General features: G+C 42.2%; 1 protein-coding gene and 1 pseudogene across 2 annotated transcripts in view; both read left to right on the plus strand.

Moving 5' to 3' along the window:
* The window catches only part of SUCLG2 (succinate-CoA ligase GDP-forming subunit beta), a 293,353-nt gene that overhangs the window by 192,067 nt on the left and 74,278 nt on the right, over positions 1-27,008 (plus strand). The window lies entirely within an intron of this gene.
* On the plus strand, positions 9,135-9,269 carry LOC115869636 (annotated as a pseudogene).

Raw genomic sequence — 27,008 nt, forward strand, 5'->3', positions numbered from 1 at the left:
CTCGCCTGCACCCATACGAAGATAAGTGCGTAGTGGAGCTCCTTACTGGATGATGACCCCTTAGAGGTATGGCCCACTTACTATCCATAAAAGAGACCCTGTGAAGAACTGTCTTCCTCTTCTTCGTCTTCCTGCTGGCCTGGATCCCGTGTGAGAATGGGGCCGCTGGCTGGCGTCTTGGCCCTGGGGGCTGTCGCACCTCGGTCATGTCGCCTGCCGACATTGGATCCACCTGACTCTTCCTCCAGCTGAGGTCCTCCCACCTCCTACTTCGTCCTCTGCCTCCTGGCTCGCCTCTGGCTTCTCAGTTCCCCAGCACTGGGACCTGTGTGAGTTGGGAAGGGGCGCCAGCTTACTTTCGGAGCCCTGGACTTGAGTCAGAGCGAGCCTGCCACTCTGCAGTTGTATGAACTCACTTTTCTCGATAAAACATTCTTACTTACATCTACAGTGAACCCTCGTTTATCGCGGTTAATCGGTTCTAGACCCTACCGTGATAAATGAAATTCCACGAAGTAGGATTCCTTATTTGTAAATCAAATATTTTCGTAGTTAGAGCATAGAGGACATGAAAAAACACCCTTTAGTCACCATTACACTCGTATTACCCAATTTATTAAACGAAAAAGGGAAAATACAGTAAAATATTTTGGACGTTACAATTATCATTTATTATTTATTATATTATTTATGGCATCTAGTTTACAGTATTACATATTTCACATACAGTATTATTATACATAGTTCTTACAAATACTGTAATCAATAGCCTATGAAATGACTTAAGGGATGTACTCTACAGGTGGGTCGCCGTCTTTTTCCTCTGAAGGAGCGGGTGTAGGCAGTGGGTTTCTGGTACACGTTTAAGAAACATTGTGATTGGCAGTTGCCGACGTTGTCTCTTCATTTCAGTGAAAAGGTTTTTGTAGGGTTCCATTGCCCCATCGAGTGCATTCCGGAACCGTAATGCACGATTCATTTCTGGATCCCATTCTTCAATCGTGTCCTGAACTTCTTTGATTGTTCTTACGAAATGCGAGAGACACTCCATTGTGAGGCCAACTAACTCCTCATGATCCTCAGGAACCTCCGACTGCTCTTCCGTCTCCTCCTCACTTTCATACTTAGCTAGTTCCACCAAATTCTCATCATTTAAATGATCTGAAGACTCCAGCACCTCAAATACGTCATCGCGGTTCATATCCTTGAAACATTCTCCTTCCAGCATCTGGGCTAGTCTCACTGTGTTATCCACCGCCGAGTTTCTGACTTCTTCTAGGGTGAATTCTTCAGATTCCTGGACAATCCCAGGCCACAACTTCTTCCAGCTGGCCTTTGTCATCTCTACCTTCATGTCTTTTAAAGTGGCCTGGATGTTCTTCAGACAGGTCGCGATGGTATAATGACAGAGCATGCGCTGTTACACAAAAACCGCGATAGAGTGAAGCCGCAGAAGTCGAAGCGCGAAGTGGCGAGGGTTCACTGTACATGCCATATATATTTGCGTATAAAATGAGTTTTCCAGCACATTTTTAATGCAGTTTTTGTGGTAAAATCAGGTGCCTTGGCTGATAATCGAATCGGCTTATACTCAAGTAAATACGGTAAATGTCACTAGTTTTGTTTCTCTAGAAATCTAGCCTTGTCCACGCCCCTTTTCATTTTGTGCACGCAACTTCACATGTGAAGGTACAGTAGCTTCCATATGCCTTTCCCTCACATCCAAACCAACGAACATATGACCCTTCTCGCCAAGCTCATTTCTCTGGCTATCCTGTCTCCAAAATTACATATGATTGCTACGGGCAACATGGAGCCCTGACACCTGTGGAAGTGACATCTCTGGGAGAAACATTTAGAGGAAGACAACCCCAAACTAAACCACGTACTGTCAGGTTGACCCAACTCGTGAATGCCCGTGTGGCTCCTGTGTGCTCTGAAAGGTTTGCGTGGTTATTTGTGGTGGGTGGAGGGGAAGTCGATGACCAGCCATTTCTTCTGAGGCATGTGTGGCTTAGCTGCTGGGACCATTTACAGTTTCTCCTTTTGTGATCGATGCATGTCCCTGTCCCCCGGCACAGAAGTCCCGCCTGGAGGAAAAGTGAAAATAGGCGTTTCGATGAGGCGTTGGGTCCAGAGTCCCGTCACCCCGCGGCTCTCTGTTCTGTCTTGAGCGGGAGAGTCCTGAGGTGGGCTCTTGCTGTGTCATTCTGACTGGGTTTCTGCTCCCCACCAGGGGAGGACTCAATCCAAGGTGTCATGGTTGAAATTTCATTTGAAGAGATACATCTCTTGGAATTGGGGTGTCCCCAGTTCCAAAGGATGCAGATAGAAAAGGGCTATTCCCATGACAGGTGTGTGCATCAACATGTAAAATTTCACTTGTGCCTTTAGGAACTCTTTACCTTTTGTGATACCCTCTTTACACACACACACACACACACACACACACACACACACACACACACACGTGGGGAACTTTTGCTGACGGGGCTTATGCTTTAAGTAAAGCCCTGATTGCCCTGTCACTCAGAGCTCTGAGGAACTGGGAACTTCCAAGATTGATGCTTGACAAATAATTAGAAAAATGTCACTTTCAGTAACCATTTGAGCACTCTACAAAGGAGTAGGCACAGGACAGGCCTCTGCTGTCCAGTTCTTGAGGTGAAACGTCCAGGAAGGCAAATCACAGTGTATCATGGGAGAAAATTGCCTCAGAGGCACCTGGGCAGGGATGACCCTCAAGTCCTGAACAGTGAAGCCCGGTTGTCTGGACGTTTGCAGTGGTGTTTCCCTGGCCGTGTGCTACTGCTGCTATTTTAATACTTCCTAGAAGGTATTTCACTCTGTCAGTTGGTTACCTTGGAGGGATGTGTGCAGACAAATGGTGCGGCAGCTCCCTCCTCGAGCTTCTCCCAGGGCTGGCATTTTATTTCTCCACCCTGCATAGAGCTCTGTTGCCCTTGCGTAACCACTGGGTCCCTGCGCTGGGGTCTTCTCCATACAGGCCTGTCAGCCCCATCAGGACTCTTCTTTCCAACCTGATAAGTCCCCTTTAATTATAGCGAGGACAGCAATGTGAACGCATAGATATTTGCCTCTAGAAAAAATTAAAATTTGATGTATATGCTATTTTCCTTATTGAAAGAAAGACATTCAAATATTTCCAACAAAATTAATGGAGATAAAGAAATATTTAAAAACCTTTCTTACTAACGAATCCCTTTTTCGTAAAAGAATTTCAGAAAGAAAAGAGCTCTCCCTGTGTGTGCATCTATATGTAGATATAGAGATTATTCCCGGGGCCCACACACTGGTTTCTTGGATCAGATCTGAAGAATGTTGACAGTGGCCATCAGAACCTCTCCTCCTGAAGTCAGCCAGGTGGCAGTAGCAGTAACAATGAGGAAGTTGCTTTGATGGGAATGCTCTGTGTGTCCTTCAGTGTGCAAAATACTCTATGGAAGTTAAAATACTTGTTTTAAAAATCAGAACATCTCCAGTGGTGTGGTTAATCACATAAGCAGACCGTCTCACAGAGGGGTTCTAATTCTATCAACAGCGCCCCCCCCCCACCACCACCACCACCACCACTCCTGTCATGGAAGTTTAAAAGTGCAGTGGGCTCCACAGCACCACTCACAGTCACACATCAGGACTTGCTTTCAGTTCATTCACCTCCACTGTTGCTCATGAACTTGAGTGGACCCACACTGCCCATAGATGGTGTATGAACTGCTGACTCACAGACTTCTTAGCTCATGTTATCTGGTGCCAGGGGACTGTATCTCGCGTGACTGCCATACATCTTACCATCTGAACCAGGTAAACCCTTGCCCTAGAATGTTTCCCCTCACCTTTCCTGTTTTGCTGCCTTAAGTATCACTCTCTTCAGTAGATGATGTGAACTGGTGAGATATCCCAGACTCTCAAACTCATTGCCATCAAATCGATTCTGAGTCCCAGAAACCCTGCGGGTTTCTGAGGCTGTAACTCTTCAGAGGGGTGGAAAGCCCTGTCTTTTCCCACCGAGCAGCAAGGGTTCTTATTTGAGATGAGTTGTGCTCCTGGGGACATTGGGCTATGTATTGGAGACCTTTGTGGTGTTCCTAGTTTAGGGAGGGGGTGTTACTGTCATCATGTGGGGAGAGGCCAGTGCACAGGCAGGCCTTCCACAAAGAATTATCTAGTCCAAAATGACCTTAGGGCCCAGGTTGAGGAGCTCTACCTGTTGGAAGATGCCTTTCTTCTGATGCATCTCCTCCGTGCCTCTCACATACTGACACACTGTCCTCGAGTCAGTTCCAAATTACAGCAACCCCGTAGAACAAAGTAGAACTGCTCCATTGTGCTTCCGAGATAATGAGTCTTTATGGGAGCAGACAGCCTCATCTTTCTCCCAGAGAGCAGTTGGTGGATTTGAACACCCAATCCTGAAGTTAGCGGCCTAGCAGTTAACATACTGTGCTGCCAGGGCCCGTTCCTCCTGACACGCAGCAAAAGATTTTGCAATGGTGAGATTCATACACACCCCTCCTCAGGCTTCCACTGAACTGTATACTTCTATTAAAATTCTGTGGATCACAATGGATGGCACATAAACACACACACACACACACACACACACACACACACACACACACTTTCAGGGGGAAGAACAACAGAAACCAGAAAGAAGAGAGACACCAGTTGGTGTGAGATATGAAAATAATCTATAATCTATCAAGGGGCCACGCGGGTGTCGGGGGAGGATAGTGGGGAAAAAAAGAGGAGCTGATCCCAAGGGCTCAATAGAAAGTAAATGTCTAGAAAAGAATGATGGCAATTGTAACAAGAGTTGTAAGAGCTCCCATTAAACTGACCTTAAAAAAAAAAGAACTATATGGAAACCTAATTAGATTTTGTTTTGTTGCCAACATGCCACAGTTACTGAGATACATAATCTGCACTTAAGATTTCAAGCAGATTTATGGAGTTGGCCAAGGGAAATGAGAAATGAGTTGACTACAGTGTAGTTAGTGGTCAAACTCTGAAAATCCATGGAATATTACATTTATGCAAGACATGAGCACTATGCTAACAGTTGTGTCTTAGATTTTTGTTTTGTTTGGACCCTTGGAAGAGAAATGTAAAAATATTTTCTTAAAAGCCAATTAGAAGGGAAAACAGTCTCTTTGTTGTTGAATTTGAAGTCGTAGCCATATTTGACACATGTCTCAACCAGAAACTTCGTTAATGTCCTGGGTAAAGCAGTGAACAGAAGAGGTGGGCTAGAGGCCTGCTTCTCTAGCTCCGTACCTGTGAAGCATGAAACCCATCATTGACCTCACTCTACACTTCCCCTACCCATCTATAAAATAGACCAAACCCAAGCTCGCTGCCATGACATCCATTTTGACTTGTGATGACTCTATAGGACAGAGTAGAATTGCCCCTGTGTGTTCTAAGACTGTAATTTTTTACATACATAGAAAGCCTCTTCTTTCTCCTGATGAATGGCTGGTGGTTTCAAACAGCTGCCCTATATCACCAAATGGAAATTAGGATAAAACCTATTCCAGAGTGTAGTACTGGGATTGTGCAGAGAGAGAGCTTTGTACTGGGCCTGGCCCTATGAACACTTCTTGATCACGGTTCATGCCTTCATTTAATAAATATGTGTATGCAGTGACAGTGAGTCTAACACTGTTCTTGCCTCTGATGATACAGCAGCGAACTAGTTTACATTCTTCCTCGTTGCTCCAATGGTGATGATGATGTCAAAATAATGTATTTGGAGGTCCCGTTTTGGGCCAGCGCCACTGTGCGTTCTCTCATGGCTTCTCTTTCCGTGCTCGTAGCCGCCCTGTGGCACCAATGTTCTTAGATGCCCACCTTATATGTGCAGGACCTGAGGCTCTTAAGGGATAAGGCCATTTTTTACTGGCATACCTCAGAGATATTGCAGCCTCAGCTCCAGACCACAGCCACGATGCAAACGTGGTAATAAAGTGAGTCACATGAGGCTTTTGATTTCCCAATGTGTGTACAAAAAGTGTGAACTACTGTGAGAGTTATCAAACTGTGACACTGAGAACATGGCATCTGTTAGGAAAATGGCCCCGATAGGCTTGCACTGTGCAGGGTGACCACAACCTTGGAGTTTATTTAAAAGGAGAAAGTGTACGGTCTGCAACAAGCAGTAGAGTGAAACTCTCTAGAAGGAGGTATGCCTGTACTAAATGGTAGAGATGGCCTGTGGATGCCTGCTGAGAGGGGCTACATTGTGCCCCGAGCCACCACACGTGATGGGTATGTGGTAGGTGTGTTGCCAGTAGCAATAGTCTCTTCATCCAGGACCCACTTCAGAGTTTTGCTTGATCATACATATACGTGTATTCATGCATTATGTTCCAGTGCCTGGAGACAGATATATTGTTAGATTTTCTCTCCTGTGTATAATTTAATTGTTTTGATACTCTAGTTGGGTCCCTAGAGATGGATTTTCTGTTTATTTATGGGTGTTCAAAATCCCCAAGAAGGACCAACTTCTTAGTTTGGGACCTTCTGCCCCTGGTGGCAGTCCACAGCTGTGTACGTATAACTGGACAATCCTGCCCAACATGGATCAGCCATGGGCCCGCCACCTTGGAGCTGTCGGGAACCCCCATGTGGGTCTCCTCTGATCTTCTCGGACAGCTTCCTTTCTGTGTGTGCTTTGACCACACTCCCTCCTGTTCCCTCAGCCTCAGCTCCTCCGGTCCCTTGAGCCAGCTGGGCCCTTCTGCTGAACTTCCCCTCCTCTCAGTTCATTTCAGAACACGTCGTGTGTGAACCCTGTGGTCCACAGTCTTTATGTGACCAGCTTTCGAAACCGACACGCGCTTTGATGACAAAGCGTAAGTTTCAATTAACTTGTTGCAACTAAAAGATGGCTGTCAATTAGCTTATGTAGTACAACTGAATGCACTTCACAGTGCAGGAAACCTTACATAGAGAAACTTGAGTTTCCCCGTCCTGTCTCTCTAATGGGTGAGATGCTACAGCAATCTTCGTGCAGAATGTGATTCTGTAACGACCTGAGTACAGGCTGGTCCGCTGCCTTCGAGTCACTGGGACGGAGCTTACAGTTGAGTCAGACTCCTAAATCCAGCAGAAATCCATCCATCGATTAAGAACAAACCCAGAGACTGCTCACCCAGACCCCACCTTGGTTCTCATGTCATCTCAGCCTGGTGACACTGCAGGTGATTTACACTTCCTTTTTTCATATTATTTAATCTCCCCTCCCCCCTGAGGTGGGCATTTATTATTGTTAAAATCTGAACACTGTTAAGGCACGGAGGCAGAAGGAAAAGCTAGGATTTTTAACTTTCTCATCTGTGGCATTTAAAGTGCCATGGATTAAAACATTCAACAAAACCTTACCCCCAAATCCCATCTTGCATTGCTTCAAAATTGCAATAATAGTTATAGTCAGTTATAGTAAATTAAAGCACTCCAACTATCAAAACCTTAGTTTCATGAACTGTCAAATGAGAGTTTGGTGACCTTGTCTGGGTAATGATTGATCCTCGTAAGGAAAGCTTTGGTAGAATTGCAGTTGTTTTTTCCTGGCAGGATATAACCTTTAAAAAGTCACTTCCCATCTCTAAGGTCAATGCTTTCTCCCATAAAATGAAGTGACCAAAACTCGAGCAGGTTTAATGTGAAGAATGACTAAAATAAGGCAAATGAGCCAAAAGGCACAGAACATGGTATTCAGTAAATGGGAACCGTCACCTGTTGGTTTCGGGTTGATTCTGCCTCATGGCGAGCCCATGGGATAGCATGAATGCTTTTCAGTGGATTACTCTTGGTGTAATCTTTATGGCAACTGATCAGCGGGCCTTCCTTTTGCAGTGCCTTGTTAGTTCAGTGGTTGTGTGTTGGGCTGCTAACTGCAAGGTGAGCAGTTTGAAACCACCAGCTGCTCCTTAGGAGAAAGATGGAGCTTTCTACTCCTGTAAAGAGGTACAGTCTGTAAACTCGAAAGGACAGTTCAATCCCATCCTATAGGGTTGCTATGAGCTGGCCCCCATTCGATGGCAGTGAGTTTGGTTTGGGGTTTTGCACGGGTTCAAACCACAATCTTTAGATTCACAGTGTTGTTATTGTGAGGGGCCAAAGAGTTGGTTCCAACTCACAGCAGCACTATGCACAACAGAGCAAAACACTGCTTTTCTGTCCCGCTTGTCCCTGCTGTTGAGGTGCTATTATAATGGCAGGAGCTGCTGTAGCCACAATTTTGGATTCAGCACCTTGGAGAGGTAGCCTGGCACCACAGAGGAAAGGATGGAAGGGATGGGAGCCTCTGAGCGAATGCTGGGAGCAACATCCCATCCTGGACTCCTCTCTACTGGTCGTCTTTTGTGTGAAAAAAACAGCACTTATACCTTGAAGTCTCTGTGTTGATTTCTTTGTTCTAATTTGGACATGATATAATCTCCCTGCTTAGAGCTTGATGTAATCTCTTTCATTTTAGCATCATGGACTACTTCTTCTTTTTTTTTTTTTTTTTTCAGAAAACAAAAACAAAAACATTTTACTGTAAAGGTTCATGGGTAAAGATTTCCATTCAACAATCTATGCATTTTATTTTCATCCCATTCATTGCCATCACTGCAATATTTCATTACTGATTCTTCTGCCTTGCTTTAATTCTGTTTTCATTTCTCTTTCCCAATCCTTCTGAAATTTTCCCTTGGGTAAATGCTGCCCTATGATCTCCAAAAGTTGATTATTCTAGGACAGTGGTTCTCAACCTTCCTAATGCCATGACCCTTTAATACAGTTCCTCATATTTTGGTGATCCCCCCAACCATAAATTTTTTTTCATTGCTACTTCATACCTGTAATTTTGCTATTATTATGAACTGGTGACCCCTGTGAAAGGGTCATTCGACCCTCCAAAGGAGTCATGACCCACAGGTTGAGAACCAATGTTCTAAGGTGTGTGCACCTCCCGGCTATTCTGATTTCCCAGAGAGACCTATTTTGGGGCTGCACATTGAGCCACAGGAATGGATTCCGTTCCAGACAGGAAGGACTAGACTCGATCCTCTCCGGAAGCCTGGCCTTTTTTTTAATTCTTCTGGTCTCAGGGTTGTGGAGAGATCACTTCTTGGCCTTTTGGCTAAGATCAAGTGTAGTATCAGAGTTGTGGAGACCGATGCTTCCCTGGCTCATTAGTCCCTGGGACTAATTGTTTGGGACATTTCAATAATTTTGTTCTTTCCTAGTAACTTTCTCTTTCATTATAACACAATAAAGGCAAGCTAATCAAAATATTTAACTTGACCATTGGGAAAATCATCAGACGTCTTCATAGCAATGTAAGGACTACTCATCCTTAACATGAATTTTAGGCTTCTTTTCAAGATGAATTGTTTTCTAGAAAGGAGTGACTGACCTGTGAAATGGATTTGTTTCCTATAGACCATCAGCATATGGGTTCCCAATCCAATTGCCTATCTTGTGGTTGATACCACTTTCTTGCCACCTGATATGTCTGACTTTCTATTCTGCTGTTTAGTGTGGGGTTTTGTAAGGTGGTGCTAGACATCCTTAAAGCTCTTGTCGTGTTTCCTTCAAACTGATGATTGTAGCATGGATCTGGTGGGCTCCTCATATGCATTTAGAAAATTTTGTTCTAAGAATACAAAGAATGTTCTTTTATTTTTCCCCATTCCTAAAATATTCTGTCTAGTAGGTCATTTTAGTTTGCATAGTAGAAAAAAAAGTAAAAATGTGGTATCTAATTGATAATAAAACACATACACAAAACAGCTGCCCTTTAAATGCTTCACTGGCCACCAAGATCAGGTGCAGGCTAAATTAAGAGCATTTGGGTAATTGCCCAAATTAGAACAAATTAGAATAAATTAGGTTTGACTGATCACAAAACAATTTAAATAAATTTTTTAAAGTCATTTCCTCTTTCTGGTCTACCTTGTACTGGGTCTCAGAAGGATCCACCGTAGGATTTTTCTTGCTGGAAAAGTTCCCTAAGCACAAATTAGCAGACCAATACCAAGACTGATATTTTCTTGTGTCCTGTTTGTTTGTTTGTTCATCTTTAAATTGTAGCTCTCAAAAGAGCACACAACAGACTGGACTGTTTAAAGACATTTAGAAGGGCAGCATGCTGAGAATGTTGTAATATGCACCAAACTTTACATGCTAGACTTGGGGAATCATATCTGAGTTTCTGATTTCCGGGGCCGTTGGGTTATTTCTTTGCCTTTCAGAACTTTGTCCTTGTGTATGTGTGTGTGGTAAAGACCACTGTGATTCAGCAGTAAACACAGGGCCCTCGATGCCAGTGAGCACAGTCAGGAGAAGCAAGGCCAGTCACAGGACATGTCCTGCCTGAGACCAGCAATGGGTCTGATGTGCAGTGCTGTCCCCTGCCATCACTGAGAGGTGGACTTCCTCACTTGCCACAGAAAGAAGTGATTGTTAGTATCTATTTCTTAAGATTGTTTTGGGGTTGAAATAAGTATCTGAGTAACACTGCCGTATCAGAACCAGCTCGACAGCAACCTGTGGGTTTTTGGTTATTGTTGCTATATAGCAAAATCTAGTGGCTTAAAACAATAACCATTTTATTTTCTTATGATTTTTCTAACAGGGCTGGAGTAAGCTGGGCTGTCCTTCCCCGTGTTCTTGTTGGTGTGGCCCCAGCATTTGGCTGGCAGGTGGACTTGTGGCTGGACTCACATATCCATATTGTTTTCAGACAGACCTCTGCCGCCTCTGAGTTATCATGTCACTTGGTCCCTTTATGTGGCCTTTTCTGTAGAGTAGCCAGATACCTTATATGCTACGTCAGAGCTTTGGAGCCTTTTAAGGCATAGGTCCAAGCAGCATCTCTCCTCCCACAGTGTAATGGTTAGAGCAAGTCAGAGGTCTAGCCAAGATTCAAGGGGAAAGGACTATACTAGGAGATTAAGGATGCTAGATTTTGGTTTATTGGGGGACATGAGTGTTACGTGACCACAGGCACATACCGTATATACTCGAGTATAAGTTGACCAGAATATCAGCCAAGGCACCTAATTTGACCACAAAAACTGCATTTAAAATGTGCTGAAAAACTCGGCTTATACTCAAGTATATACAGTACTATGTCTGGCATATACTAAGGATCAATTAAATGCTAGCTGCTCTGATTTTGATGTAATAATAGTACTACTATTGTTGCTGTTGTGCTGCTGTTATTATTATGAATAATCATAGATGGAAAGCCATTTATATAAAAGTTTTGAAAGATCAACTATTCATTTCATTCTGTATATTTTCCTTGAAATCTGTATCATCATTATCCACAGCTTCCTGGGAGTGGTATTGGGAAGCCATGTATGGAAAACCATGTTCTTCAGCATAGGTAAAGTCAATTCTTCACGTCAGTGTACTTCACATTTCATTCTATGTGTGAATCACCTGGGGATCTTGTTAAATGCTGATCCTTATTCAACCAGGTGGAGGTCAGGACTGCAGATTATGAATTTCTAAAAAGAGATCCAAGGTGCTTTGATCAACAGAACCATTTGGAAAATGTTTATGTTTGATGAGTTTTCCATGTCTGACGAGCACATAAGGTTATTGGATGACTACTCGAACCTTTTCCATTTGTTAGAATCCTCTGCCTTTTAATTATAAGATTACACATTTGCCACACCAAAAGTTCAAACAATAAATAAAAGTATGGAGAAAAAAGGAAAAACACCATGGAGTCATTCATGTTAACATTAGCAGTGGGCTGTCTGGTATCCTGATTTTTTTCATTTTCATCGTTTCCCCCTTAAAAAACATCGTTTCCCCCCTCCTCTCTGGCCAATTAGTGTGCCTAAGTGCTTTTAAATATTTACAACTGAAAGTCTTCTAGTATATTCTAAGTGTAGCAGTTATGCCTGAGAAAAAGACAGAGGGGTAAAAAGATACCATGATATTTTGGCTAATATGTTTTAGACTTTGAATTATTTACAGTCTTTCCATAGAAGCTTGAAATTCAATTCTTTTTCCTTACTGATTTTGATTCTTTCTTGTCTGACTTACATTGATTTCAGCCTTTCTGCGTTTCGAATGAAGCCTGAAATTGCCATCCCCTGTTGAGTGTTTTCCTGGTGCCCTCACACACTGTGGACAGCACAACTTGGTTGCTATTATCAGCCCATTATCAGCCGCGTTCACTTCCTTCAACCCATACTCTATCCGATGTTCTGGAAAAGCTTTGAATGAGGGTGTATTCCCCAACTGAGTTTGCATACATCTGGATCTCTAACATTTGAGGAGTATTTTTTTTTTTCATAGAAGTACTTATTTTCCATGTGGCTTCTCTTAATCCTCCTTCTGGAAGACTTTCCTGTATCAAAGCCCTTGCATATAATGGGCCCTGTGTTTTGACCCAAATGATTTGTCGACTGATTGGTAATGAAGGCAATGGTTTTACTTAGTATAATCCGTTTGTGGGGTGGAGTGGCCCCGTGTCCAGGCTGGGCACCCTGAGTTCCACATTATCCTTATACTTGCATCTCATTGGCCAGGAAACATGTTTGCACTGATAAGGAAGCTGAAACCTACCATACAATTGGCATGCTCTTGATACGCTACTACTGAGGAAGAAATTAAGAAATATTATTAGGTTCCCCCGTATCTTTTGCCTTGTGCTAATTTCTAATGTCTTCAGAATGAGCCATGCCTGATTGGGGCATTATTAAAAGTAGAAGGTTAGCCAAAAATAACAGTGGCGGCAATGATAGCATACATTTGCAGAGCACCAGGCAAAGATTGCCCCGTATAACCGCACAACAAGGCGAGAGCGGTCTGTTAAAGGCCCAGGAACATGTGGGTTTTCGCAGTAGCTTAGAGCACTGGGAATTCGTAGATTGAGAAGGAGGGAAAGCATACTCTTTCAGGGTCCAGAACCCTTTGACACTGACCGCCCCCCCCCCAACCCCTATTTTCTCAGCCACATTTACTAAGGAGGTCACTAGCCTGTCAGTGTTTCCTCACACCCTGTAATTCGAACACGCTGCAGTGTATTTTGATTGTAGTAGTCATCCTAACATTGAGAGCGATACAATTATAATTGTTCAAGCCAGAAAGCCGGTATCCATACTTTCTCCCCACCAAAAGCATCTTGCATTTTCATATGTATCACTTTAGCGCATCCCATTTTTAGTAGCAGGAACAATTAAGACTCTCCTTCTTTTCTCCAATTTGGTTCTGGAAAAAGAACTCTCTTTTTAGTCAGAAGATTCCACTGAGGTGTTTATAGAACACGAAACATGCCTGCAGTGACTTATGTCCTCCAATCACAAGTATATGTCAAGGGCTAAACAATACTTTATGTATAGGAGGGTGGACCAAATGACTTTCATTTATCTAAAGAGGGGGAGAATGAGTCAGAGGCCTGAATGATCCATAATTGAGTTTAAGTTATAAATATAAGAGACTTGCTACTAGTCAGAGAAAAACTGAATCAGGTATCCAACGGAGCTTCAAAGGTTCATGGAAGCACAGTGTAAAAAAAGGATGGAATTTTCCCAATTTTTTTGAAGCTCCTTTGCATATGGAAACGAAAAACTTGGAAATATAGTAAGTTGTTAAGGTTTAACATGAATAGGCCCAAAGAACCACAAATCATTGGTCTTGGTTTGACCATGTATACCTGTCATACATTGGGATAATTAGAAGAATCTTCACTCTTGACTACCTATCAGATGAGGTGACAGTGTGTTTGCTACTTGATGTCAACTCCAACTCACAGTGAACCTATAGATACAGAACCAAATGCTGCCTAGTGCTTGGTCCTTCTCACCATCATCGGCACGCTCAACTGCATTATTGCAGTTCTCTGTATTTTTAGAGTCTTCAAACTTATATCAAACAATATTCTCATGTGATCTATTGGGGTTTCATTGGGTAATTTGTGCAAAGTCTTTCGTACTAGTGTGGCTTAGCCTGGAGGCTTTGCTCACCATGGGTGACCTTGCTGGTACCTGAAATACTGGTTGCATAGTTTCTAGGATCATGTTGATGTTCGGTGCCACTAAGTCACTTCTGAGTCACAGCAAGCCCATGTGTACAGAATGGAACCGCTCCATGGGGTTAGCAAGGCCACGACCGTATGGAAGAGCTTCACCAGGCCTGCCTTTGAAGGTACCTCCAGGTAGGTTCCAACCACTAACCTTTTGGCTAACAGTTAATCGCTTGTTCGTTTCTGTCACCCAGAAACCCCACCGTAATACAACAAAATGACAGATGGGTGGTAAATTCGATGATAATTGGGAACTATTATTAGTGTTCTTAGGTATTCTAATAATATTGTGATTATGTAGAAGGATACTTTTATTCTTAAGAGATACATGATCTAGCATTTAGGGACAGAATATCATGATGCAGCAGTTTATGTTGAATGTCAACAGCAACAACTCATACATATATAAAGAGAAATAAAGCAAATATAGCAAAGCATTAGAAACTGTTGTCTAAGTAGAGATATATGGGTATTCCATGTAATATTTCAAATGGTCTGTCTTTTTCCATTGTCTGTCTTTATATTTACTTACCCCCCCACCCCCCACCCCAATCCAAAAGATGAGAAGCATTGTTGTGCATCCACTAACCACCACAAGTTTGGCCCTCACCCCGCCCCCTATTTTCAGAGTTCATTTTTTATTACCATTGATTCAATACGCACAGTTTATGTTAGGTACTGTTTCAAACTCCAAAGATATAAAAATGAATAATATTCTGTCCTTGCCTTTAAATAGCTCAAAATCTAGTGTATTTCTTTTGCTATTTTTATTCAGTTCTAAGACAAACTCTTATCAAATGTTGAGAATTAACTAAATTTGACTTGCATAAGCTTAAGAACATTTTACAGCAATGTATATTAATCTGAGGAAGTAGTCAGGCAGGCAGGCCCTTAAAATTTACTTGCTTAGTAAGTTTTGTGTGAAAGCAGTAAGTAGAAATGAATATATTTCAGGTGCTTGAACACTCAAAAAGAGTGTGGGAGTTGATACAAGTACATGACGGAATTCTGGGTATAGAGTTAAATTCGTTGTGAACCTAAGCATTTAGAATGGTTTTTGAACTGTTTAATGGCATCTTTAGCTGACATACAAATGCGTAGCCCATGCACATACGTTTTCCAGAGATGGCGCACCTTGCTGAGAGCCATTGCCGCTAATGTGTATCCTCCATCAAGGAGTGCATTCAAGGAAGACCGAAGAATTGGTTTGTTTGAATTGTGGTGAAGAAATTACCGTATATACTGGAGTATATGCCGGCCCGAATATCAGCCGCGGCACCTAATTTTACCACAAAAACCGCATTAAAAATGTGCTGGAAAACTCAGCTTATACTTGAGTGCATACGGTACCGTGGACTGCTAAATCTGTAGTTGAAGAGGTACCGCCAGGAGGCTCCTTAAAGGCAAGGATGGCAGAACTTCATCTTATGTATTTGGACATGTTGGCAGGAGAGGCCAGTCCGTGGAGGATGCCAGGTTTGGTAAAGTAGAGGGCGGCAAAGGAGAAGGCGGGCTGTAAGGAGATAGGTTGACCCAGTAGCTGCAGCAATGGAGTGAAGCACAGGAACAACTGTGAGGATGGCGCAGGATGGGGCAGTGTTTCATTCTGTGTTTGCATAAGGTCACTGTGGGTCCGAAGCAACCAAAAGAACCCAACAACAATGTCAAGGAAGCAAAGAATTTCTCATGTAGTAGGGCTCACATTCTGAGCACCCCATTTGCCAAAGGCTATGGATAATAGTGAAAATCAAAAACCAGTTTGGAGACTGCAGAGCCCAGTGTAGAGTAAGCCTCCACTGGACCCTTTCTGACTGTTAGCCAAGATGCAAGTAATCTGCCCTAGAGTGCACTGGAAAGTGGATTACTGCCTCAGCCCTCTCCAGCCAGTCCCGGGAGGAACCTGTCTCCCTTAGGGGCTTCTCTGGTTGTGTCCTTGATGTGTACTGGGGATCCCATAGTGATGAGTCATGCCCTGCAAATTGAACCCTAACTGCCTGAGTCTGAAGCTATTTTATGTGACATAATGCATGTGTCTCAATCGTCGGTATCCACTCCTGTGGGCCCCCCGGCACTGTGATGTATTGTTCTGCCACCAGTAATGGACTTGTGACAGTTTCCTTTGTTTCATGCTTTATTTAACTTTATTTAACTATCTTATTGACTGTGACTCCTCAGGTGCCATTTTGGCCTTTCCTTATAATCTCCCTCATCCAGACCACGTGTCTTTGTCCCTGTCTTGTCTTTGTCCCACTTAAGGCTTATTGTTTCTCTGAGACTGCGTTTGATAATGGGATCACTTTTGTACCATAAAACCACCACCTGAACATAACTGCAGTGGAACACACACACTTACTTCCACCCCCATCACCTCCTGAACACACACTTACTACCACCCCCATCACCTCCTGAACACACACACTTACTACCACCTCATCACCTCCTGAACACACTTACTACTACCCCATCACCTCCTGAACACACACACTTACCACCACCCCATCACCTCCTGAACACACACTTACTACCACCCCCATCACCTCCTGAACACACACACTTACTACCACCCCATCACCTCCTGCTCCTAACTGGTAGCCAGATAACCTGAAAGGCAAGACACGCTCACACTAAACATTTTCTCCACGTTATTCCTTTGAAGAAGCTGCTTAAGAACTCAAGCATCAGGGCATTTGAAATCCCATGTTGCACTTCTTGCTGATCGGCTACCAGATGCACAAGAAAAATCTGAAGACGAAAGAGTAATACTGAGGAAATGATTGCTGGATTTCAGGTTATGATGTTTTAGAACTTAAAGGAGTTCAGGAAGGGAAGAGAAGGGTCCATGTTAAATCTATGAAGAGCCCTGGTATGTCGTGGTTATGCATTAGGCCGAGATCTGCATGGTTGGCAGTTCGAAACCACCAGCAGCTCTATGGAAGACAGACGAGGCTTTCTACTCCCCTGAACACTGGTCTCAGAAACCTACAGGGGGTCACTATGAGTCATCCTTGACGCGTTGCAGTAAGTTTTGCATTTTGTTCAGTCATGTTTAGATCGTACCTGTGACACCAGTTGAAAAGGAAGTAATCGTAGTCTGAGGTTTCTTGAGTGGGCAATCCCTCAGTCCTTGGCTTCCCAGGAGAAAGAATTCACGCCGAAGCCAGGTTTGTGATCTAAGTGAGTTTTTAGAAGGACAGGGTTTGCGGTCTCAAAGAGTACACCCCATCTCAGGAAAGCGTGTCAAACCTTGTGGAAGCTGCGCTGGGGTTCACACACGGACCAGAGCAGCCACATACGTGGTGAACTGAGGCCGAGAAAGCGCCCCCGGAGAGGCTGTTGTGCATCCCAAGCAAGCCCTGAGTGGGTGCGGGGCCGCCCAGGCAGCGCAGGTGCACCTCCTACCTCCACCTGCCTCTGACCAGGAGCAGAGTTTAAAAACAAAAAAGCAAAAACGACCTTCCTGCAGCCAAGATATTTAAAGCCTCTGGCTGTGGAGGTGTGGTTGATGGTATTGGTTGAAGCCATTGGCCGAATTAAGCCCACCTGGGCCTCGTTTGGGCCTCCCAGGGGTACCGCTCACCTTGCTAGGGACCTGAATTGGAGCATGCCCAGTTTGGGGGTCTTCCTGGTTGGTTAATGCTAGCCTGATTCCTTCCCCACCTCCTCTAGGGGGGACAACCCCTTGTCCCTGTCTCTAGCAACCGAACATTGGACTTTTCTTGAAGAAAGACTCAATTCTACAATTGAATTATTGGCTTGAAAATTCAGCAAATCCAAGAATCTGCAAAATTAAGGTGGTATTCATGGCTAGTAAACAAAGCTACTATTTAAACCTACAGACCTAATTAGAATTTCAGTTGCAGAATAGCAATCAAATGGGTTTATTGTATTTACCTACAATACAGAACAATGTCTTTGATTGGATTGGGAGTAGTCGGCTTAGTAACCACTCAATAAGTGTGTGAATAAATGGGAAGACAGGAAAGGGAGAGGGAGGAAGTGAACGAAGTGGGTGTGGAATTGTTTAGTAAGCTGAATAAGGATTTTGTGATAATTTAGCCACTAGCTGACAGTTCCTTCTCTTTGACATAGGAGAAAAGGCTTGCTTTAAAAAACCTAGAATAAAAAGTATTGTTGATCTGTTAGGGGAACTAATAATTATCAGCCCATAAAAGCAGTAAAGAAGCACTTGTTTACATAAATAACACACTACTTGTTACCCATTGCTAACTACATATTCCCAGTAGTTAAATTCACGACCCATGAATGTTCTTGATTCTCATGGATGGTACATACAGCATATCGATGTATATTGTGTTCATCCTTAAAGTTAATATTACTCCTGGTGTTAAAGTCAGAAATTTTGTCAACAGTTGTTAAGCCACTTGAAATTGGCCGTAGTCAGAAACCAAACTCAATATGGCGTCTAGTCGATCCCGACATTTAATCAACCCTATAGGACAGAGTAGAATTACCCGGGTGGGTTTCCTAGGCCGTAACTGATTAAAGGAGTTGAAAGGCTCATCTGCCATCCCAGGGGCAGCTGGTGATTTGGAACCGCTGACTTTGTGCGTGGCAGTCCAGTGCGTAACTGGCTGCGCTACCAGAGCGCCCCCCACAAAAGGGATTGGTAAGTGCTGTAAACGAGGGCTTCACCAGCTCATCACACACTGTGCCATCGTTCATGTCTTCTCAAACGTTCAGCTGCTGTCAGTCTGTGATCAGTTAATTTTAAAGTAGCATCAAATTATGGACATTCTGCAAGATGTTGCATCATTTAAAATGAACGCACGATTTAAGTGTTCCCAGAATCAGAAAGTATAAGGAAGAAAACGATACATTGTATCTTTTAAAAACATTTGAATAATCACTTTCTGTTAATGATTTTATCCTGGAGGGTACAAATCGTTGCAATGGGCCATATGCTCAATAAGCCTTCCGAATTGTGCTAAGGGATTTGAAAGGGCATATAATCTTTTAGAAAAGTGTTTCTCAAATTGTGACTGGAATTACTGGTAATTCTTGAGAGCAGGGGTTTACCCAATAGCATTGAATAACCATAATTCTTTTTATTTTTTAAAAGAATTTTATTGGCACTCATAGATATCATAACAATCCATAATTCAATTAAATCAAGCATAATTGTACAATTGCTGCCACCATCATTTTCAAAACATTTTCTTTCTTCTTGAAATCTTTGATATCAGCTCCCCTTTATCCCTTTCCTTCCCTATCCTACCCCCCAGGAACCCTTATTGTGTGTGTGTGTGTGTGTGTGTGTGTGTGTGTGTGTGTGTGTTGGTTTTTTTTGCGTATCTTACACTATCCAATGTATCCATTTCCCCCTACCACGCCCCTTCCCATGCCCTCAGGGAATCATTACAAAATCATTACATTTTGGATTTTATGTATCAAACCACATTAATTATACAAATGAACATGCACAGGCCTTATAGGCTTTTTAAGGTAAAACTAAGACCATAATGGAAGGAAATATTAAAGAATTAGAGGATAGTTATGTGTTTCCTCAGTGTTATACTTCACCCTGGACATACCATCCCGTGTGGCCCTTCTGTGAGAGACTGTCTAATTCTCAGAAGGGGAGTAGGGGTGTCTCCACTTTTTCTATGCTCCTTCACATCAATTTGATTGCTTGATTTTTAATTTCTGATACCTTTTCCTGTCAACACCTCATGATCACACAGGTTGGTGTGCTTCTACCATGTGGGTTTTGTTGCTTCCCTACTAAATGGCCGCTTGTTTAACTTCATGCCTTTAAGAACCTATTGCTATAGGATCTTTCAATAGCCAGGCACCATCAGCTTTCTTCACCACATTTGCTTATGCACCCATTTTTGTCTTCAGCAGTCATGATGGGAAGGTGAGTATCATACAATTCCAAGCCATTCTCGTACTAAGGTAACCTTTAAGTAGAGGCCTAAAGTCCATCTATTTCCTTATTGTATTTATACACACACAACACACAAATACACCTATCTTTATATATATAAAATTTTCCTGCTGCCCCACTATCATTATTGCCCATTGTTCATCTCTCAGTAATTTCTCTCTGATACATTTCAATGGATCAGACAGGATTAGGAATGTTACACCTTCCTCACTGTCATTTTAGATCTCTTGCTAGTCCCTTGTCCATGTTGTTTTTTGCTCATCACTTCCCCAACCCCACCCCCATAACTGTCAGTCCTGCTGCTGTCTCCTTGGGATTGTTTATCCTGCCTACCTTATATAGACAAACACCAAGGGAGAGAAGAAAAAAGAGAGAGAGCGAGCGAGAGACCATACAAATAGTTCCATGTCTAACTGTTGGCCTGACCCAGAGTGGATCCCTCTGTTAAATGCTGAGCAAGCCCTATTCTAATCCATCGGTCCAATCGCCTTTTCTTTCAGGGATCCATAACCAGGACCCACTTGTGTAACAGGACGTATACCTTTCTTGAATAACAGGTGGATAAATCCCTAAACCAAACCCACTGCCATCAAATTGATTCAGACTCAAAGTGTCCCTGTACAGAGTTTCCACAACTGTAAAGCTTTACAGGAGCAAATAGTCTCATCATGCTCCCACGGAATCGCTGGTGGGTTTGAACTGCCCACTCTATGGTTAGCAGCTCAATGCTAACCCATGGGGCCACCAGCACTTAGCAGGTGGGTGGTTGGTAGTTTCCAAATGATGGTTACAAGAATAGTCAGTGTTCAGTTGTGTAATGATTGTGTCCTGGAGATTGTAACTAGTTTGAAGTAATGGGGAAAGGTAGCAATGGGGCATATGCACAAGTTCCCATATGCTTGAAAAAAATTGTAATACATCAGAAAATAAGCCATGAGAATACCTATTCTTTCTTTCTCTTAAAATTCTTAAGGTCTGCCTTCAGGACCAGTGGTGAGAGTGGTGATACCTGGAGGGTGGAGGGCAGGTGGGGTAGAAAGGGGGAACCGATTACAAGGATCTACATATAACCTACTCCCTGGGGGATGGACAACAGAAAAGTGGGTGAAGGGAGACGTCGGACAGTGTAAGATATGACAAAACAATAATAATTTATAAATTATCAAGGGTTCGTGGGGGGGGGGAGTGGGGAGGGAGGGGGAAAAATGAGGAGCTGACATTAAGGGCTCAGGTAGAAAGCAGATATTTTGAGAATGATGATGGCAACAAATGTACAAATGTGCTTGACACAACGGATGTATGGATGGATTGTGATAAAAATTGTATAAAATAAATGATTAAAAATAAAATGATTAAAAAAATAAAACCAGAAATCATACTCCAGAACAACAACAACAAAAAAAATTCTTAAGGTCTCGTGAAAATCTCTTTGTGTCCATGATAATAAATTGCTGAGGCCCAGAAGCACTAACAGGGTGCACTTAGGCAGAATTTAATTATTTATTTGTTTTATATTTATTGTTGTCTATAATTTACAGGGACATCGTACCACTTTTCTACAGTTGATAGTATAGCTGATTCCTTTTCATATAATGCATCTGGAGTTTTAAGATATTCAGTAAATAACAGTCAGGTAATACACTGGAAAGGAAAAAATAGATAGTGCTGGTCGATATAGAATTGCTTATAGAAAAGCGGGACAGCTGAAGAAATTTAAGTGTGTGACCTTACTAGTTTTTCCAGAAATTAGATAATTCACCCTGTGCTCTCGTTATGGCCATAGACCGTATATCAAGTTTGCTGTTTTAGAAATCCTGTGGTCACTAGTCAAATTCCGTAGCTGGCACTGACTACCTGTGTCCATGGCTAGATTGACTTCAAAAGCCTACTAAACGTAAGATTCAAGATAAAGCCTACTGGTTTTCTGGACATAAGATGTGGCATTGCTTACTTGCTTCGGAAAACACTGACATAATTCCCAAAGCAAGCTAGAGTCCCCAAACGAAATAGAACTACTTCTCTAGAGCGGCTTGCCAAAGCTGAGCTGAGCCTAGTTGTGGATTGGATTTAAATCTGCCAATCATAATCACTTCTTTATAGAATTTTCATCTCTTGATAGAATTTATAAAACACTGTGAAAGTACTACACTAATAAAAAGTAAATGTACAATAATGTGTTTCTACTACAACAGAAAAGCAACAAATATTCAGCAAATTAGTTTGTGTGTTTATACTGTTTCCATCTGGCTATTGGTGAGCTTCTCTGTTCCATACTCTCTGAGCAGAATGTAAGTTTTTATCTTTGTTTTTGTTCCACTACTGGAATTAATAGTAGCAAAGGTGAGTAAACAAAATAACTGGAGTTTACCCCACGAAAGATTTGTTTTCAATACGTGATGAAGGATTATACTTCTTCATGTACAATTTTAAGGTATATTACTTTCCAGAACTAATTAGGGTCAGCATCTACATCCAAGTCCTTTTCAGGCCACTTTTTAGCACATTTACATACATTCCCATATATACATGCATCTCACTTGTTCTTTAAATCAATGTATATAAATATATATATTGTATATATTTTTCTGTGGCCTACACTTTATGTATATTCCATATAGATCCAATTATCATTGATTTTTATTTTGTGACCTGTACTTTACCTAAGTCTTACAGATCCTCTTATGTTAATATATGTCATACTTTATTATTATTTGACTTTATAGTATTCCATTTTCATGGACACTTGCATTACAATGTTGTTTTGATTTCCTTTTTCCTTGGCACCAGTGGCATCAAGTGTCATTTTCAACTTGTATGTGCATTTCTGATCATTTACTAGAATAAAAATTGCTAGAACTATGTATGACTAGTTAGAGCTTAGGTCCACCTGTAAGGAACCCTAGTGCATAGCGTGACACCTGGGGCTGCCAACTGCAAGGTCAACAACTCATAATCACCAGATGGTCCTCAGGAGAAAAGCGTTACTGTCGCAGAAACTTGTGGGGTGCATTCTACCTAAAAGGTCCTGTGAGGTCGCTGTGAGGTCCTATGAGGTCCTGTGAAGTCACTATAAGGTTCTATAAGGTCCTGTGAGGTCACTGTAAGGTTCTATAAGATCCTGTGAGGTCACTGTAAGGCCCTATAAGGTCTTGTGAGGTTACTGTAAGGTCTTAAAAGGTCCTGTAAGGTTGTTGTAAAGGTCTATAAGGTCCTGTGAGGTTGCTATAAGGTCCTATAAAGTCCTGTGAGGTCACTGTAAGGCCCTATAAAGTCCTGTGAAGTTCTATGAGGTCCTGTGAGGTTGCTATAGGGTCCTGTGGGTCGCTTTTAGGTCCTATAAGGCCCTGTGAGGTTGCTATAAGGTCCTGTGGGATCGCTGTAAGGTCTTATAAGGTCCTGTGAGGTTGCTATGAATCACCATGGCTCCATGGCAGTGAGTTGGTTTGTTTCTGTTTTTTATTTACTTTTAAAACTAGACTGTCTTCGGCTTTTGTGAACTGTCTTCTCTATTGGCAAACAGGTAGTGGTTAGGAATATACATGATTAATGCCCTACTAATTCTATGATAGGATTCAAAGTGTATGCTTCAAGTATTTTGCTAAAATGTGCCATGTCCCCACTTTGTATTATAATCCTCAAGTGTCCTCCCTGTTCAGGCATGCATCCCCCCACCTCCACCCCACTGCTTGCATTCACATTCAAACTGGAGTTCAACAGTTGTAGGGAACTCCAGCCATCTCCCTGCTTGGCATGGTTAACTGCTCAGTGAGCATTGAAAAGGCCTCTCTGTGAAGCTCTACTCTTCCTCACGTATAAAAGCATCATTTTCTGTGTTCAAGCAGTTATCTTTTTTGTAATGGCTTGATAATATTTGTTTTCATTGTTGGGGTTAAACTTTATAGTGGATTTGGTGTTTAATTGCAGTATTTTATGGTACTTCCAGTATTATTATATTTCGGAAATGAAGTAGAAATCCTAGAGGCAGAGAGTAAGTAAAATAATTTTTTTAAATTAAGCCTGTTTTATAGACCTTGAATTGTAGCATGTTGCCCAGTTTATAGCAATGCCTATTAGCTTATGTATCTTGAACATACACACTAAATAAAACTAGTTAATCAAAGAGCATGTATTTTTATGAGCTAATTCCTAGTGGTGCTTTTTTTAGAAGACGGATGTTAAATTTTGGATTTTCACTCTTCCTCAACTTTAGATGATTATTTTAAAAGTGACATTTTACAGAGAAGTCTATTACTGAACACCGGGCATTAATAATCTAGTTTCAAAAACTCACACTGAAGTCTTGAAAATGAATTTTCTTAGTTGTACTTCACTTTTTTTTTTAAGTGAAGTGTCTTGGAGATGACCAATATGTCTGGCATTATTTTGCCTGGAAAAACCTACACTTAAGCGGATCCTCAGCAGGTTCAATTACCCCTTATTTTTGTGACTTCCCTAATGAGAAGGGAATGCACGTTTGGGTTTGTATTTTTACTTTGTCTGATTAGGACAGGGAAATGATTAATTACGGGGCATTGTTTCTTGTCAAGTTGTGAATAAATATGTTTAGCATTAGTATAACTGTTTACAAATAAGGAAACCCATACTGCTTGCCAAGCAGTTGATTAAAAAGTGCATCCAATTCATCACATAGTCTCTGTAGGAAGGGTCTTTAGGTTTGTATAGGTTGGCATTTATTAATTAAATCTTTTTAAACATGCTAATTAGGTGAAAGCCCTCCCGGAAACCTTGCCCACATTCTGCAAACATTCAGGTATGAGTAAGCACCAAGCGACAGGGCAGCTGTTTGGCTTTTGCAAGAGTCAGCCCGCCAAGGGAAGCGCTGCTTCTCAAACTCCAGTGTGCCTTGCTTGTTACAACAGTCTGGAGTCCCACCTGCAGAGATCCTGATTCCTTAGCTTAGGATGGAGACCACACATCTGCATTTCTAACAAGCTGCCAGCTGATAGTGATGTTGCACCATACTTTGAGGACAGCTGTTCTAGAGAATTCAATTGTGATTCTTAAGTCGACAACCTGATTGATTTTTTTCCTCCCTAACTGTTTTTTTGAACTAATCTAAACCTTTTGGGTGCGGAATGGGGCTTTCATTAGACAGGTAGCCCAGATATTTCAGGATCCCTGGTGGCGCTGGGGTTAAATCTGGGCTAGTAACAAAGTGGCAGATTGAACCCAGCAAATGCTCCATAGGAGAATGATGTGGCAGTTGGTTTCTGTGAAGGTCACAGGTTTGGAAACCCCGTGGGGCAGTTCTACTCTGTCTTGTAGAATTGTTTTATTTTGTTGTTTTTGTTTTGCTAGGCATTTTAGAACAAGATACTGTTGAGGAAAAAACATCAAAAATGTATTTGTTAAGAATTTGAAGGAAGGAAGGGCAAATCAGAGGAAAATATACATGCAGATATTTTTTCCAGCGGAGTCCTGGTAGCCCCGTGTGCTAAGCTTGTACTTCTGTCTACAGGCCAGTAGTTCGCACCCACCAACCACTGTCAGACTTGCAGCCGAGGGACTCTCTGGAGGGATCTTTTCTTTCTTACAGAGTTGCTGTGAGTCGGAATCAACGCAATGGCAGGAAGCTTGGGTTTCTTCCTTAGCATATGAGAAATATTCCATTGGTTAGGGATTGAAAAATGTTGTGAATTTATGCTTTTGGAATTAAATATAAGGGAAATGCGTAGTAATTTACATTGAAGTTTACATAAAACTTAAAATTTGCTTTGAAAAAACTAATGGAAATACAGGGAGGAAATGGGAACAGTGTCTTAAATGTGTATTAATTGTGTATAAAATGCATATAAATGGGAAGGGTTCATTAAATGTGTATAAATTGTTGGAAGGAAATGAATTTGCCAAAAGCCACATGCCTCAAATGAGCCACAAAGGAAGAAAAAAAATGTTTAATGCTTATACATTGCTTGTAATAAAATGCGCATGTTTCTTTTAGGAAATCTGGTAAATCTTTCATTTTTACCTATTTTACCTAGCCTTACAAATGAAAAGCATCATGCAAATCCACACTATTGATGATAACTTAGTGGCAATCTTAGTGTGAGTCCCTAAGTATCTGTGCTACAAACTTTACTGACTAACAACACATCTTGGCTAGTTCATTTCCGTGAGGATTTTTGGATTGTGCTCTGTTGGGTCGTAGGAATGGTATAATTTCCATTCTAATGAAACTTTGCTGTCTATCTTCCTTCTGGTGTTTTCTGTAACATGCCAGTGCCTTCCATGATGACAGATTCTGTTTCCTGGGGGAGTCTGCTGTCAGGCCCTGTAGGAACCTTGTTGTTATAAGCCTTTACATATTCTGCTGCTAACCAAAATGTTGCAGGTTTGTGTTTATCCAAAAGCAAACAGAAGAAAGGCCCGGTGATCTCCTTCAGCAAAACCAGTCATTGAAAATCCTATGGAGCCATATGCAAAGCTTTTGATACACATGGCGTCGCTCTGAATCAGAGTCCACTCAAAGGCAGCTGGTTTACTATAAAAATAGGAGTCTGGAGAAGAGTCAGTTTGCTGCTGGTAGTGTAGTGAGCTATTTGCATTGAGCTGCAAAAGACTTCAGCTATTGGAATCTACAGTCACTCTGTGAAAGAATGATAAGGATTATCTGCTCCCAGAAAGATTTTAAAGTCTTGAAAACCCAAAGGGCCAGTTCTAGTGTATCGTATAGGGTCACTGTGAGGTGCACACTGTGAGTAGTATATCGTATAGGGTCCCTGTGAGATGCACACTGGGAGTAGTGTATCGTATAGGGTCCCTGTGAGATGCTCACTGTGTATAGTGTATCGTATAGGGTCCCTGTGAGATGCACACTGTGAGTAGTGTGTTGTATAGGGTCATTGTGAGATGCTCACTGTGAGTAGTGTATCGTATAGGGTCCCTGTGAGATGCACACTGTGAGTAGTGTGTCGTATAGGGTCATTGTGAGATGCACACTGTGAGTAGTGTATCGTATAGGGTCACTGTGAGATGCACACTGTGAGTAGTGTGTCGTATAGGGTCCCTGTGAGATGC

Source organism: Echinops telfairi, unplaced genomic scaffold (assembly GCF_000313985.2).
Source record: "Echinops telfairi isolate 266 unplaced genomic scaffold, ASM31398v2 ScPeMD7_31;HRSCAF=116, whole genome shotgun sequence".
NCBI classification, from domain to species: domain Eukaryota; kingdom Metazoa; phylum Chordata; class Mammalia; order Afrosoricida; family Tenrecidae; genus Echinops; species Echinops telfairi.